At 46.3% G+C, this 15,086-nt stretch overlaps 1 long non-coding RNA gene across 1 annotated transcript in view; it reads right to left on the reverse strand.

The window, feature by feature from the left end:
* Nucleotides 1-662: 662 nt before the first annotated feature.
* The window catches only part of LOC143960723 (uncharacterized), a 64,028-nt gene continuing 49,604 nt past the window's right edge, over nucleotides 663-15,086 (reverse strand). Inside the window, exon 2 of the long non-coding RNA XR_013270364.1 lies at nucleotides 663-988. This is a non-coding gene — a long non-coding RNA (uncharacterized LOC143960723). The remainder of the gene's footprint in view (nucleotides 989-15,086) is intronic.

Genomic DNA, 15,086 nt, shown 5'->3' on the forward strand with positions numbered 1-15,086 from the left:
CAATTGATATCAATGGGACTGCCTGCACAGGGATACATGGAACACCTGTGCATCTCTGTGTGCATAAACATGGCCGTTACACTGGTGCACACTTCAGTATGCTTTACCATGTTTTTTTTTTTTTTACTTTACAAGGTTATTAATACTTTTTCCTTTTGGGGGGACGGGAGTGCTTTAGAAAAAAAATCAGGGGTATAAACAGACCCCAATGTCTCTTTTTTGAGTCCTCGGTCCATTTTTCTGCAACCTCAGCTTTACTGCCGATGCATGAACAGAAGTACTATGCTAATAATAAACACAGGAGCAATTGCAACCAATCGCTCACTGTGTTCAATTTGTGCTGTGGGGAATGAGTACTGGAGGGGCACATAAAAATGGAGATGAGTGGAGGCAGATCCTCTATGTGGGCGTTAGAGCACAGTGGGCCACTCCCCCTCAGGGCCCTTGGGCACCGCACACATTGCACACATGGACAATGTGCCATTGAGGGCAAGGGGCTCTGGTTCCTCAAAAATAAGGTGGAGGTAATTTTGAGGTAACTTATTGTGGAATCTGAAAGACTAATAATAAAAGGGGTGCCCAGATATTTGTCCCCTCCCAGGGAATATCAGTACCCATTAGCCATTCTCACAAAGAATTAAAAGTAAATAAACACAGGCACACCATGTCAAATCATTTCATTACAATAAAACACAAACAAATATTATTAATCTCCCTAGAAGTAAATCCATGTCAATCACAGCATCAATTGATGTAATCCATATCAATCCATGTCAATCATGATGTCCAGTGATGTAATCCATAATCACACCACCCAGCGATGTTTACATGCCGCACTCCTGTCACTAAATAACAGATTCATGGCTGCTGCAACATAAACTGTCAGCTTTGAATCCAGGGTGACGTCATCAACCAAACTACCTTGACTGTGTCAGATGATTGCTATCTGCATATCCAAGCTCTACAGTTTTCAAATTTTGAAGGGGCTCTGCAAGAAATTAGAAAAAAATTTTTTAGCTGCGCTGAAAAAACATAAATGATACCAAATAACTGGACTGAGAAATATACAAGTGACTCAATCGTAAAAATTAATATTGGTAATAGTGCCAAAATAATACTAAAAACCTGTGATAAAAAGAAGTGAAAATTATTGTCCAAAAAGTCCAGTTTCCAAAATAACTATGTTCAATATTCCACCAGGTGATGAATATTATAATGAAGAGTCCTTAGCGCTCTATTCAATATTGACATAACACTGTAGCACCCAAGAAGTAGTGACAGGGTATGACAGAAAGGGTCCTCCACCACCGATAATGCTGCCACTTACCAGATCAATAGATCTCTTGTTAAGGAGATCTCAAAAGCATGTAGCTCTTTCCCCAACCCCGGGTCTCTGTATAAGGATGGCAGAATGATCTCTGCTGTACCGTTCAAATTGGCTTCAATGGATTAAGCAATTTCTCTTTCCCCATATAAGAAACAAAGAAGCCTCCATAGTGTATCTCTTTTAAAACATTTTTTAAAATGAAAAGCAATGCAGTTACAGATTGTAGTATGTTATACAAAGCATCTCAGATGTTTCGAGGTCGGCTGGCTCTCGATCGCTGCCCGTAGCGTGGTAGTTGTGACGTCAGCACGCTGCTCCTCCCTACGCTGTCTCGTCACAGATGATGTCGTAATAGATGACGGGCACTGCCCCTGAAAGACTGCAGGACTGCCAGAAGGGGTAGGCAGCACCTGCAGGCTAACTGGATCAAAGCAGCAACCATCAAGGGTGGCAAGGGGGCGTGTAAAAAGTGTTTCAGAGGACCTGCTTCCTTTTTCAAGTATGCCCAATCATGGGATGGGGATGTCTTTTATACCAGTAACTGGAAGCTGGTAATGCAGGTGGGAGAGTGAATTGATTATGACAGATTAAAATGGGCCAGACAGCTGGCAGGGGAGGGGGTCAATGCGTGGCAGTTAAAAAGCGACACAATCAAAAAACACAAAAAAAATTGTACAAAAACACAACTAAAACTCAGCATATCTGAAAGAACCTGAAACAATGGAACAGGGGAAGTTAATTGTAAACAGTGAGGAAGATGGCTATCTTCTGTTATTCCCCAACTCATACATCCTGATCAAGTCGGATTTGTGCCTGGCAGGCAGACATCCGACGGTACTAGAAGGTTTATCGACTTGATACAGTGGACGGAGCATACTGGAACGCCTTCTCTGCTTCTGGCACTAGACGCAGAGAAGGCGTTCGACAGGGTGTACTGGCCCTATATGGAGGCAGTCCTCCACAAATTTGGAGTGTCTGGCACATTTCATAAAGCGATAATGGGCTTATACTCCCACCCCTCGGCACGCATCTGGACATCGGGAGTAGTCTCCCAACCTTTCCAAATCACCAACGGCACCAGACAAGGGTGTCCACTATCCCCACTGATTTTCGCCCTAGTGATGGAGCCGTTAGCACAGAAGATAAGATCAGACCCAAAGATATCTGGAATAAAAATCGGAGATACTGATCACAAAATTGGCCTTTACGCCGATGATGTAATCATAGCCCTGACTGACCCCCTCTCCTCGCTTCCTGCGGTACACGCAGTCCTAGATCAATTCAGTAGAATATCCATGTATAAACTGAATCATAGCAAATCCCTCATGCTGAACCTTGGTTTAGATCCACATACGTCAAAATCAATCTCCTCCACCTTCCCCTTTGCCTGGGCCCCGAACTCTTTTCTCCCCTACTTGGGAATTCATTTGACATCCCCTAGTCGTCTACTACTTAGAACCAATCTCGAAGACCTCGTGGGCAAACTTACTAGCCTCATCAAAGACCTGAGCCGAATTCCGGCCTCCTGGGCTGGAAGGATAGCTCAGGCTAAAATGTATCTGCTGCCTCATATCCTATATTTTTTTCGAACCATACCCCTCCCTATGACGCAACACCAACTCAAGAAACTTCAAGGGATTATAACTGGTTTCATCTGGCAACAGAGACGTCCTAGAGTTAAAAAGTCTATAGTCCTGACTCCAGTTCATTCTGGAGGGCTAGGGGCACCCAATGTCCAGGCCTACTACCGAGCCTCCATTCTAGACCAACTGAAATCTTGGTGGTCGGATAATTGTCATTCAAACTGGAAACAGATCGAATCAACCATACTGGACACGAACGCTAAGCTTCTGCTTGCAGCCACCTTGCTTGAGCTCCCTCCCCTGCGCTACCCACTTGATACCATCACGGCCTCCAGGAAAACATGGTCAGCGTTAATACAGTCAACGAATGGGATCTCGGTGGAGACCTTGCCTAAGCTACCCCTTGATGCACTTCAACTTCTCTCCCCGGATCTACCCCTCTCTGAATGGACAAACCGAGGCCTAACTTACCTTGGATCGCTTTTTGAAGGCTCCACCTTGAAAACCTTTACACGTCTCATGGAACAATACGAACTGCCCAAACAAACCTTCTTCCTCTACTTAAGGATCAGGTCTATGCTCTCCAAAATGCGTTACTCATCCTTGGACACTCTGACGCTTCCCCTACTCACGCATTACAATCTTGAAACTCCCAAAAGCAAAGGGATTTCGGTGATATACAAACTCCTTACCGAACCTCACTCGGATCTTCTTTCCTCCAGCATGCAATACTGGTCTCCCCTTACAGACCAGCCACCGACGCAGCTACAATGGCAGAAAGCCCTTCTACTTCCACTACGTTTATCCCGCTGCATCAATCACTGGGAATCCACGCAGAAACTATTTCACAAATGGTATTTTACCCCTGAAAGACTTGCCAAAATATACTTGAACACCTCGCCCAAGTGTTGGAGGAACTGCGACCAGATCGGCTCCTTACTACATGTCTGGTGGGAATGCCCTCTATTGAGAAACTACTGGAACAAAGTCAAGAGCTTAATTCTCTCACTCTCTGGAGTAACCCTTCCTCTATCCCCATTGGATCTTCTACTAGGACTTCACATCCCTGCCTGGCCTAACCACCTTCGCACTCCGGTTACCCACATACTTATTGCAGCCAGACTTGCAATTGCGAGAAGATGGAAAACAGCCCTCCCCCCCACATTGGAAGAAGTCATCCAAATCCTTAACCAGAACTTTCAGATGGAACATTATTTTGCCAAAGCTAACCATTCCACAAGTCGTTTTCGCAAATCCTGGGAGCCCTGGATTACTAATCCAAGGAGTACTCCTATACTATGATCATACCCATCGTTTATATCTTATTAAGGACTTATTTGCTCTTTATGTTCGGCGATAACTGACTAACCCTAGTCGCATATGTAACTGTGCCCCTCTACCTTCCCCCCCCCCCCCTATCTTTACTTTTCTTTTCTCATTCCCTTATGATTGCTTGAATACCTTGCATTTATTATCATCTCTGTTTATACTTACACCGGGATATGCCCATTTGGTGATGTCTATGTACTTCTTCTTTGTTTTTTTTTTTTCTCTCTCAGTAATTGCAATAAACATTAAGTTTAAAAAAAAACAGTGAGGAAGATGTTGTAATTATTGTTACACCTGATTGGATAAACCCATGGGAGAACTAAAAGTAAATACCAGGAGAGAACACAATAAAATATTCCCATGGATCTCAGATCTTTGTGGCTCCCATGAGGGATGCCTAAGCAAGGGAGCAGAAGGGCAGAGAACAAATGGGAGACAAAACAGTACTACCAATGCATACTGGACCGAATCCCAACCAGGTGTCCGTGAATAGACCAAAAAGTAATAATATATAAAATAGTAAAGAAATTCCAAAAGAAATGAAGAAAAGTGAAACTTTTAAGATATCGGAATTATATATGCAGGGACCCAGAGAAATTGTGTATGCATAATCACAAATTAAAAGGAAGGCATAAAAAGATGACTCCTGATGCCTTACCTATAAAACCAGGACCCCCACACAGTTATATGAATACATACATGTACACACTGTGTGTATACATATAAGTTTGCTGATGCTGGACCATTGATTAACCACTTACAGACCGGACCATTTTGCTGGTCAAAGACCAGACCACCTTTTGCGATTCGGCACTGCGTCATTTTAACTGACAATTGCGCGGTCATGCAACGTGGCTCCCAAACAAAATTAACGTCCTTTTTTTTGTCACAAATAGAGCTTTCTTTTGGTGGTATTTGATCACCCCTGCGGTTTTTATTTTTTGCGCTATAAACAAAAATAGAGCGACAATTTTGAAAACTTACATTTTTTTCCCTCAGTTTAGGCCGATATGTATTCTTCTACATATTTTTGGTAAAAAAAATCGCAATGAGCGATTATTGATTGGTTTGCGCAAAAGTTATAGCGTTTACATAATAGGGATAGTTTTATGGCATTTTTAGTAATAATTTTTTATTATTTTTGTTTTTTTACTAGTAATGGCGGCGATCAGCGATTTTTATTGTGACTGCGATATTATGGTGGACACATCGGACATTTTTGACACATTTTTGGGACCATTGTCAGTTATACAGAAATCACTGCTATATAAATGCAGTGATTCCTGTGTAAATTACACTGGCAGTGAAGGGGTTAACCAGTGGGTGGCAGTGTAGGGGTTAAGTGTTCCTAGGGGTGTGTTACTAACTGTGGGGGGTTGGGCTTTCATTTGGGGAACACTAATCTCTGCTCCAATCACATGGAGCAGAGAACAGCGTCACTAGTTGCTAGGCAGAATAGAAAAATGCTGTTTACAAGCCATTCAGCAGGAGTAAAGTGGGAAACCTTTTCAGCCAACAGAGGACAATGATAATGAGCTATAGCTGCCGGCAGTATTTAAATGTAAAAAACCTGACAGGCTGGTTGTACCCAAATCAATCAATGGATCGACTTGAGTGCAATCAACCTGCCCATAGATGGATCGGATCTCATCTGGTCCCTGCTGAACTGGTCGAATTCCGATCCATGTATGGCCGGCTGTAGTCTCAACTGGTTGCAAGTGTGACAGGTTGACAATGCCCTGCACGATTGGGAGACAGTTGTAAACCAATAACAGGAGAGCTGAAAAAGAAACTTCATTAGGAATCCTTTTAACCACTTCAGCCCCGAAAGGATTTACCCACTTCCTGACCAGGCCATTTTTTGCGATACGGCACTGCGTCGCTTTAACTGACAATTACACGGACGTGCGAAGCTGTACTCAAACAAAATTGATATCCTTTTCTTTTCCCAAGTTCGTCTTTCAGGACAGCCACCTTAGAGAGACACTGGCTCCTCCCCTCTTAGGAAACACCGCCTTCAATTTCACAATTTAAGCCTCCTCCTCTCTCCGTCCCTCAGTTATGGTGTTTCCTCCGGTGGGGAGACACCGCTAAGGAACCTTAGCTAAATCAGTTGGCGAAACTGAGGCTACGTATCTGGAATGGAGCTCGGACTCCATTCGGCAGTCCGATCATCTATCGTACTGACCATTTTACATGTACTCTAAACTTCGCTTGGGGAAAGCAGGAAGTTTTGGGAGATCCATCCGTTCATTAGCCCAGTCGGGTGCTACAACTGGATCGGCAGTCCGGTCGACCAGGGAGCTGGATTTTCGTACTGACCGTTTTACATGTGCTCTAAACTTCGCTTGGGGAAAACAGGAAGTTTGAGAGGTCCATCCGTTCGTTCGCCCAGTCGGGTGTTACAACGGGATCGGCAGTCCGGTCGGCTGGGGAGCTGGACTTTCGTACTGACTGTCTTACACGCACTCTAAACTTCGCTTGGGGAAAGCAGGAAGTTTGGGGAGGTCCATCCTTTCGTTTCGCTCAGTGGGGCACTGCAACAGGACGTCCTAGGTCCCCCTGTGTTTGCAGTTGGCTTGGAGCTGGAGGCCGGACCAGATGACGGGCGGCGTCAGTTCTGTTGGGGGCGGACATCTTCGTTGGACCCGCGTCTTCTCGTTCCGGACGCGGTCGTGAAGGGGGACCAAGCGTTCGGCTGGTGCAGCCTCTCTTTTAAGTTGTACAGGCAGCTGTTGGAGGCACGTTCGTACCACTCTTCCTCAACAGGAGAATGTCCGAAGCAGTGGCTTCAAGTGCTCCTGGAGTTAACGGCACCAGCCACTCAAAGGTAAGGAAAACCCTGGGGAGGTGTTCCCTTACTTTATAACCAGTAGCTCCACTGGTGTTTTTTCCCCCTAGGTGGTCGGGGGGAAGGGCAGTGCGTCAGGGATCCAGGTGGAGATTGATCCTAGGGGGGGCACTCCCGGTGGTCCTCTTAAGTAGTGCTGGTGTTTCTTTTCTTTTTAAATTTTATGCTGCCCTCTCTTTTATTTCTGTGTCTCAGAAAGACTTGAGCAAGTCCCCCTTGGTTCTAGGAGGGAGTGTCCTTCATGTAGAGCCTCTTTGGGGAATTCCTGGTTTCAAGGCACTTTGTAAGGAGTGTATTGAAGGCCCGGATAGCTCAGTCGGTAGAGCATCAGACCTTTTTATCTGGGGGTCCAGGGTTCAGGTCCCTGTTTGGGCGCCATTAGGGAGCAGGCAGCAGAACAGGGTGCAGATCTGGCGGCTTCTGTGAAGGTTCCAGTGGCCTCAGCTCCAGAGCACTCTTTCACCAGCGCAGCAGAGTGTTCCACCTAACCCAATGGATGTTCCTCCCGCAGGATAGGGAGAATCCAGAGGGTTCCAGAGAGGAAGTTGAGGAACAAGTTGACAGTGCCGTCTCAGACTCCCAGGAATCTGATGGTGAGGGCTTGGATGGGGAACCCAAAAGAACCTCACGGTATAAACTTCCCCTGGATGAAGTGGATAAGCTCTTGGGAGCTATTCATACCACTTTAGGCATACAAGAGAAAAAGAAGGCACTGTCACCCCACGATCAGATGTACTAGGGCCTAGGGGAAGCGGGTGTTCCCGGTTCATGACGTCTTGATCAATGCCATCAGGAATGGCAGGATCCCGAAAGAAAACCTTTCTTTTCTGGTGCATTAAAACAAAGGTTTCCTTGGGCGGAAGAGGAGGCTCTTGTCTGGAATAAAATCTCCCAGGTTAGATGCTGCCTTTTCTCAGATGTCCAGACATACTGACCTGTCCTTGGGGACATGGGGGTACTTTCAGACCATATGGTTTGAAGGATGGATTCACTTCTAAAGGATGCCTGGGATTTATCATAAAAAAATCTTTAAGCCTGCCATAGCAGCCACAGTGGTGGCTCGTAATATGAAGTATTGGCTTATCCAGATTAATGTATGAAGCAATGACGGCAGAGGAGACTTTTCTATCCTCCTTTCCCATGCTGCTTAAGGAGTTAGCATACACTACGGATACTTCGGCTCAATCCGTGCGAATGTATGCAAGGTCCTCGGCTCTGACCAACTCAGCCTGGAGGGCCTTAAGGCTGAAGACATGGCAGGGGGACAAGGCGTCCAAAGCAAAGCTCTGTGGAATCCTTTTTACAGGAGACCTGCTGTTTGGGCCAGGTCTTGAAGCAGTGCTAGATCGCACGGCTGATAAGAAAAAGGCCTTTCCCCTTATGAAGAAATATGGGGAGCAGTAAAAAAGGGTCCTTCCTCCCCCAGGGGGAGATGATCACCTTCAATCAGTTTGTGTTGGGGATCATCAGAAGAGGTTACCGTTTGGAGTTTTCAGAGCTCCCCCCTTTTGAGACTCCTTGTCACTGAGCTGCCAAAATGTGCCCTTCTTTCCTCTTCAGGAGTTAGAGGAACAGGAAGTGGTAATACAGGTCCCAGCAGGATAGACAGGCAAGGCTTCTATTCTCACATTTTTGTGGTTCACAAGTAGGGATGAGCCGAACACCCCCCCGGTTCGGTTCGCACCAGAACTTGCGAACGACCCCCGCGTTCGGTACGAACGTTAGAACCCCATTGAAGTCTATGGGACTCGAACGTTCGAATTGTAAAGTGCTCATTTTAACGGCTAATATGCAAGATAGTGTCCTAAAAATTGTTTGGCGACCTGCCTCCTGCCTCAGGGGACATGGGTCACTGCAAAAAAAAGTTTTAAAAACTACCGTTTTGGCGGGAGCACTGATTTTAATGACGATTAAAGTGAAAAAAAAAAAGTGAAATATTCCTTTAAATATGGTGCCTGCGGGGTGTCTGTAGTATGCCTGTGAAGTGCCACGTGTTTCCCGTGTTTAGAACAGTCCCTGCACAAAATTACATTAAACGGAAATAACACCATTTAAAACTGCTTGCGGTTTTAATGTTATATCTGGTTCCTGCAATATGGTTGAAAATCATTGAGAAACATGGCATGGGTAGCCCTCCCTGCCCATTACCAGCCTATTTGGGTCTTGTACGCATATTAAGGGGAACCCCGTACCCATATTAAAAAAAGGAAATGCGTGTGGCCCCCAGGCCCTATATACTCAGAACAGCAGTATACAGGCGGTGCAAACAAGACAGGGACTGTGTAGGTTTGTTGTGTTAAGTTGAATCTGTTTGTCATTTTCAACCGGTACATTTTTAAAGTGTAGCTCCAGTCAAAAAAACTATCTTTAAGCTTTTTGGAAAACATAGGGAAGGGTTATCACCCCTGTATAATTTGTTTTGTCGTCCATCTTTTTTCATCTCACTTGCTGCTGTCTCCTTGCGTTTGCAAGTAGGAGATGTTTGTAAGTTGGATGTTTGAAAGTAGGGGCCTGCCCTATATTATAGCGGTATGTACTGGGTACAGAGCACGCAGACAGCACGCACTATCTCCTAACACTACTGACTGCAAGCTCTATTATTAACCACTTGTTAGCCCAATGTTTGCATAAAGTGAAAGATGAAGTTATGCTGAGTAAATAGATATCAAACATGTCACTCTTCAAAATTGCACATGCCCGTGGAATGGCGCCAAACGTCGCTACTTAAAAAATCCCCATAGGCGACGCTTTAAATATTTTTTTACTGGTTACATGTTTTGAGTTGCAGAGGAGGTCTAGGACTAGAATTATTGCTCTCGCTCTAACATTCTCGGCGATACCTCACATGTGTGGCACATGCGAGCACATGGGGACATGGGCGCTTTAATTTTTATTTTATTTTTTTATTGTTCATTTTACTTTATTTATTTTAGTTTGACATTTTTTTCCCCAAAAATATATTTTTGATCACTTTTATTCCTATTACAAGAAATGTAAACATCCCTTGTAATAGGAATATTGGGTGACAGGTCCTCTTTACAGTGAAATCTGGGGGGTCAATATGACCCCACATCTCACCTCTAGGCTGGGAAGCCTGAAATAAAAAATAAAAAAAAGATTCTGGCTTTGATCGTACTGGCGAGTTGGTAGAAGCACTGGAGGGCGGTGAGGGGTGGGGGGCGTCTATGGCTGGGTATTTCAGGGTATCACTGAGTATGGCTGGGTATCTCTGAGTATGGCTGGGTATGGCAATTTATGGCAGGGTATTACAGAGTATTGGCGGGGTATTGGCGGGGTACTACAGAGTAATAGCAGGGTACTGCACTGCAGAGTAATGGCAGGGTACTGCACTGCAGAGTAATGGCGGGGTACTGCACTGCAGAGTAATGGCGGGGTACTGCAGAGTAATGGCGGGGTACTGCACTGCAGAGTAATGGCAGGGTACTGCACTGCAGAGTAATGGCGGGGTACTGCACTGCAGAGTAATGGCGGGGTACTACAGAGTAATGGCAGGGTACTGCACTGCAGAGTAATGGCAGGGTACTGCACTGCAGAGTAATGGCGGGGTACTGCACTGCAGAGTAATGGCGGGGTACTGCAGAGTAATGGCGGGGTACTGCAGAGTAATGGCAGGGTACTGCAGAGTATGCACTGGTATTGCAGAGTATTGGCAGGGAATTGAGGGGTTAAATTCGGTGAGCAGCGATGTGGGCACTGCAGATGCAGCCCACATCGCTGCTGACACCGATCTCTTTCCCCTCCGCTGTACCGATCGGTACAGAAAGGGGAGGGAGGAACAGGCGTCATAACATGACGCCGGTTTGTTTCCAAGTGATCACTCCGTCATTTGACGGAGCAATCACGTGGTAAACGGCCGCTATGAGCGGCCGTTTACCGTGATGCGCCGGGTCCTATGGACCCGGCGGTCACGGATGCTCTCGAGTGCGCACGCCTCGGGGCACGCGAGAGCAGAATTCTGGGAGGCCGTTAATTAACGGCCTCTCTGAGTTAAACAACCGCCCTGAAGCCGTTAATCGGCAATGGGCAGTTGTTAAGTGGTTAAAGCTAGATCACTAGCTATATAGGTGAGGTGAATATAGTGGTGTATACTGCAGTCAGGGCACAGACAACAACCACTACACAGCAGCAAGATAGGAAATCAGCCAAAAACAATTGGTGTGTACTGTGTTGAAGGTACACAGAACACCCACTGCTTCAGATGCAAAGTAACACACTACAGGAGGCCGCCTTAAAGGCGGCCTTATATAGTGTGGGGCGTGCACTACACAGCCTGAGCTATGATTGGCCACAGGCAGGATGCCTGTGGCCAATCATGGCTCTCCTCGCTGCCGGCGCTGCGATTGGCCAAGCATGCGGGGTCACAGTGCATGCTTGGCCAATCATCGGGCAGCAATGCACTGCGCCAACGCAGTGCATTGTGGTCCGCGCGCGCGTCACTCGAATTTTGACGCGAACGGCCAAAACGTTCGGAATTCGCCGAACGGCCTAACGGCCAATGTTCGAGTCGAACGTACGTTCGACTCGAACACGAAGCTCATCCCTATTCACAAGCCTTCGGAAAAGTTCAGGCTCATCCTGAACCTGAAGCGTCTGTGTGTCTTGGTCACCTACAGAAGGTTTTGGTTGGTTTTAGTCACTGGGTGAGGGCACCTCTTGCACCAAAACTGTTTCAGGGCATCGATAGTAAGGATGCATACCTGCATATTCCCATCGCAGAGAGCCACCAGCGTTTCTTCAGGCTGGCAGTGATAACCTCTGTAGGGGTGCTACACCTTCAGTTCAAAGCACTTCCCTTTGGGCTATCCCCTTCCGCCTCGTATCTTCACCAAAGTGATGGTAGAGGTTTTGGCATTCCTGCGTCTCAGGGGAGTCTCGGTGATCGTGTATCTTGACGATCTTCTCCTGTTGGTCCCTTCTCCGGCGCAGTTGATTTAGGATCCACAGGTAACAAGAGACCTGTTTGTGAGCCTGGGTTGGCCTCTGAACCTAGAGAAACCCAACTTAAATTCCTTCCCAAGGGGTCACCTTCCTGGGGTAGGTGCTGAGCTCAACAGAACAAAAGGGTCTTCCCTCCTTGGAGAAAATCCAGAAGGTAGACAAAGCACTGTTGTTTCTCCAGGGCAACCGTCAGAACTCAGTGAGGAAGGTCAGGTTGAGCCTACTGACATCCACGCTCCCAGCAGTTCTGTGGACGGGGTTACGTTACCGTCCTCTGCAAACTATTCATCTTGAAGGTTTGGGACCACAGTCAGGGGTCTTGGGACTCTTTGGTTTCGGTTCCAACTCAGGTAAAGAGGTCCCCTTGGTGGGAAAGGGAGCAAGTTTGTCACAGGGCCTAGAATGGATTTTGCCAATATCCAGGGTGGTTACAACCGATACGAACGGCTCAGGTTGGGGTGCACACCTAGACTCCCGTTTGGTACAGGGTACCTGGGAGAGGAAGGAGTCAAAGAGATCCTCAAATTGGAGGAAGTTGAGAGCAGTAGATCTGGTTCTCAGGACCTTTCAGAGAGTGCTCTGGGGACATCATGTAAGAGTCAGGTCAGACAATCCCTTGGCAGTGGCTTACGACAACAAGACGGGGGCTCCTGGAGCAGATCCTTATGGGCCCTAGCGAAAGCCATCCTCAGATGGGCCGAATATTAAATTCCTGTCCTTCCAGTGATCCGTTTGAAAGGAGAGCAAATACAGGTATTAGATTTCCTCAGCAGGAGAACACGGGGAGAAAGCAACCAGGTTCTCAAGCAGGACGTTTTCGAAATGATCACCCAGAGGTGGGGGATTTCTTCGATAGACCTCTTTTGCCTCAAGGGAAAACGCGAAAGAAGCCGTCTCCTGTTCCATGAACAGGGGAGATGGGATGTCGGGAGCAGACGCACTAAGCACAGAGTTAGGGTTTCTCTAGGTGCTATGCTTTCCCCCCTCCCGTTCTGATTCCTGCAGGGTTAAAGAAGTTTTAGGTGGAGATTAGTACCTTTTTCTAATCGCACCTCATTGGCCCAGGAGGCCGTGGTTTTCCATTCTGAAGGGCCCGTCTGTGGAACCCCCCTGGGTTTTCCCGGTCTAGGAGTGTCTCCTTTCCCAGGGTCCAATCTGCTGTCCCCAGGTGGAACCTTGCAGCTTGGCTACAGAGGAGGAATTGCCGAAGGGCAAAGGGGTCTCAGATCGTTTAGTAGCCACTCTTCTGAATTGCAGGTAAATGGAAACTCAGACCATTTTCTTGAAGGTTTGGAGGCGGTTCAATAGCTGGTGCTCAGAGAACTCCTTCAATGTGCACAGCTCGGTGGCCGTTCTAGAGTTCCTGCAGTCAGGAGCAGATAGAGGTTTAGCCCCTGAAACATTGAAGAGTCAGGTATCCGCTTCAAGCGTATTTCTGGAGTAGTCGTGGCCGAGTGGTTAAGGCTATGGACTAGAAATCCATTGGGGTCTCCCCGCGCAGGTTCAGATCCTGCCGACTACGCCAAAGGCATCTAATATCAGACCTTATGATAGTAAGGTTCTTTAGAGCCTTAAGTAGGCAAAGACCAAGCCTTTGGTCGCCCCCTGCCCAGTCGGGATCTTTTATTAGTTTGACAGGTTCTCACAAAAGAACCTTTTGAGCCATTGGGATCTTGCTCGTTATGTTTGATCACTCTCAAAACTGTGTTTTTTGTGGCGATCACTACGGCAAGGAGAGTGAGTAAACTCGAAGCCCTTTTTGTTAGGGCACTCCTTTTCCGGACCATTCAGTTTTTAAGACAGATCTGGCCTTTTTACCTAAGGTAGCCTCTAGTCTTCAGATAGTCCAGGAGATTGTGCTGCCTGTTTTTCGTTCAAAGCCAGTGAGAGAACAGGAACACATCTTAATAAATTGGACGTTAGAAGATGTGTCCTTCATTATTTAGATTGCACAAGTCAGTTCAGGAAGTCTGATTCACTTTTAGTGTTATTTTCAGGGGCTAGGAAGGGTTCCAAAGCCTTTACACGTATGATAGCCAGATGGTTAAGGTCAGCCATTGGGCAGACTTACGTGGTTGGGGTGTTAGAGCCTCCAGTTGGAATTAGAGCACACTCAACCAGGGCAGTGGCAACTTCGCAGGCAAAGTGGGCTGGTGCGTCGCCTGAATAGTTCTGTAGAGCCGCAACGTGGTTCAGTTTTTCTACGTTCGTGAAGCACTATAGATTGGATCTTCTGTCAGCCAAAGACCAAGCCTTCGGTCGTAAAGTGCTGCAAGCAGTAGGTCCCACCCTAAGACAAGGTACTCGCTTATCCTCTCTAAGGTGGCTGTCCTGAAAGACGAACTTGGGAAAAATGGAGTTACGTACTGGTAACATCCTTTTCCGGGAGTCTTTCAGGACAGCACCGGTTCCCACCCAGGTTTTTGGAGATCTTCGGGAACTCATCACATGAGACCGTCAGGTAAGATTAAAAATTTGGTTGTTTGTTTTGACGTGTTCTTGTTCAGTTGGCCGGAGGTACTCTGGAAGAACTGAGGGACGGAGAGAGGAGGAGGCTTAAATTGTGAAATTGAAGGCGGTGTTTCCTAAGAGGGGAGGAGCCAGTGTCTCTCTAAGGTGGCTGTCCTGAAAGACTCCCGGAAAAGGATGTTACCGGTACGTAACTCCATTTTTCCCACAAATAGAGCTTTCTTTTGGTGATATTTTATCACCTCTGCGATTTTTATTTTTTGCGCTATAAACAAAAAAAGACCGACAATTTTGAAAAAAAACAAACATTTTTTACTTTTTGCCATAAAACATTTCCAAAAAAATGTAAAAAAACTAATTTATTCATCAGTTTAGGCCAATATATGCAATAAGCATATATTGATTGGTTTGCACAAAACTTATCGCATCTACAAAATAGGGGATAGATTTATAGCATTATTATTATTATTATTTTTATTAGTAATGGTGGCAATCAGTGACTGTTAGCGGGACTGCAACATTGCGGCAGACAGATCAGACACATAACTGCCATTTTTTACACTTTTTT

This window comes from Lithobates pipiens, unplaced genomic scaffold, assembly GCF_037356315.1.
Source record: "Lithobates pipiens isolate NorthernLeopardFrog02 unplaced genomic scaffold, aLitPip1_a1.2 Scaffold_8, whole genome shotgun sequence".
NCBI classification, from domain to species: domain Eukaryota; kingdom Metazoa; phylum Chordata; class Amphibia; order Anura; family Ranidae; genus Lithobates; species Lithobates pipiens.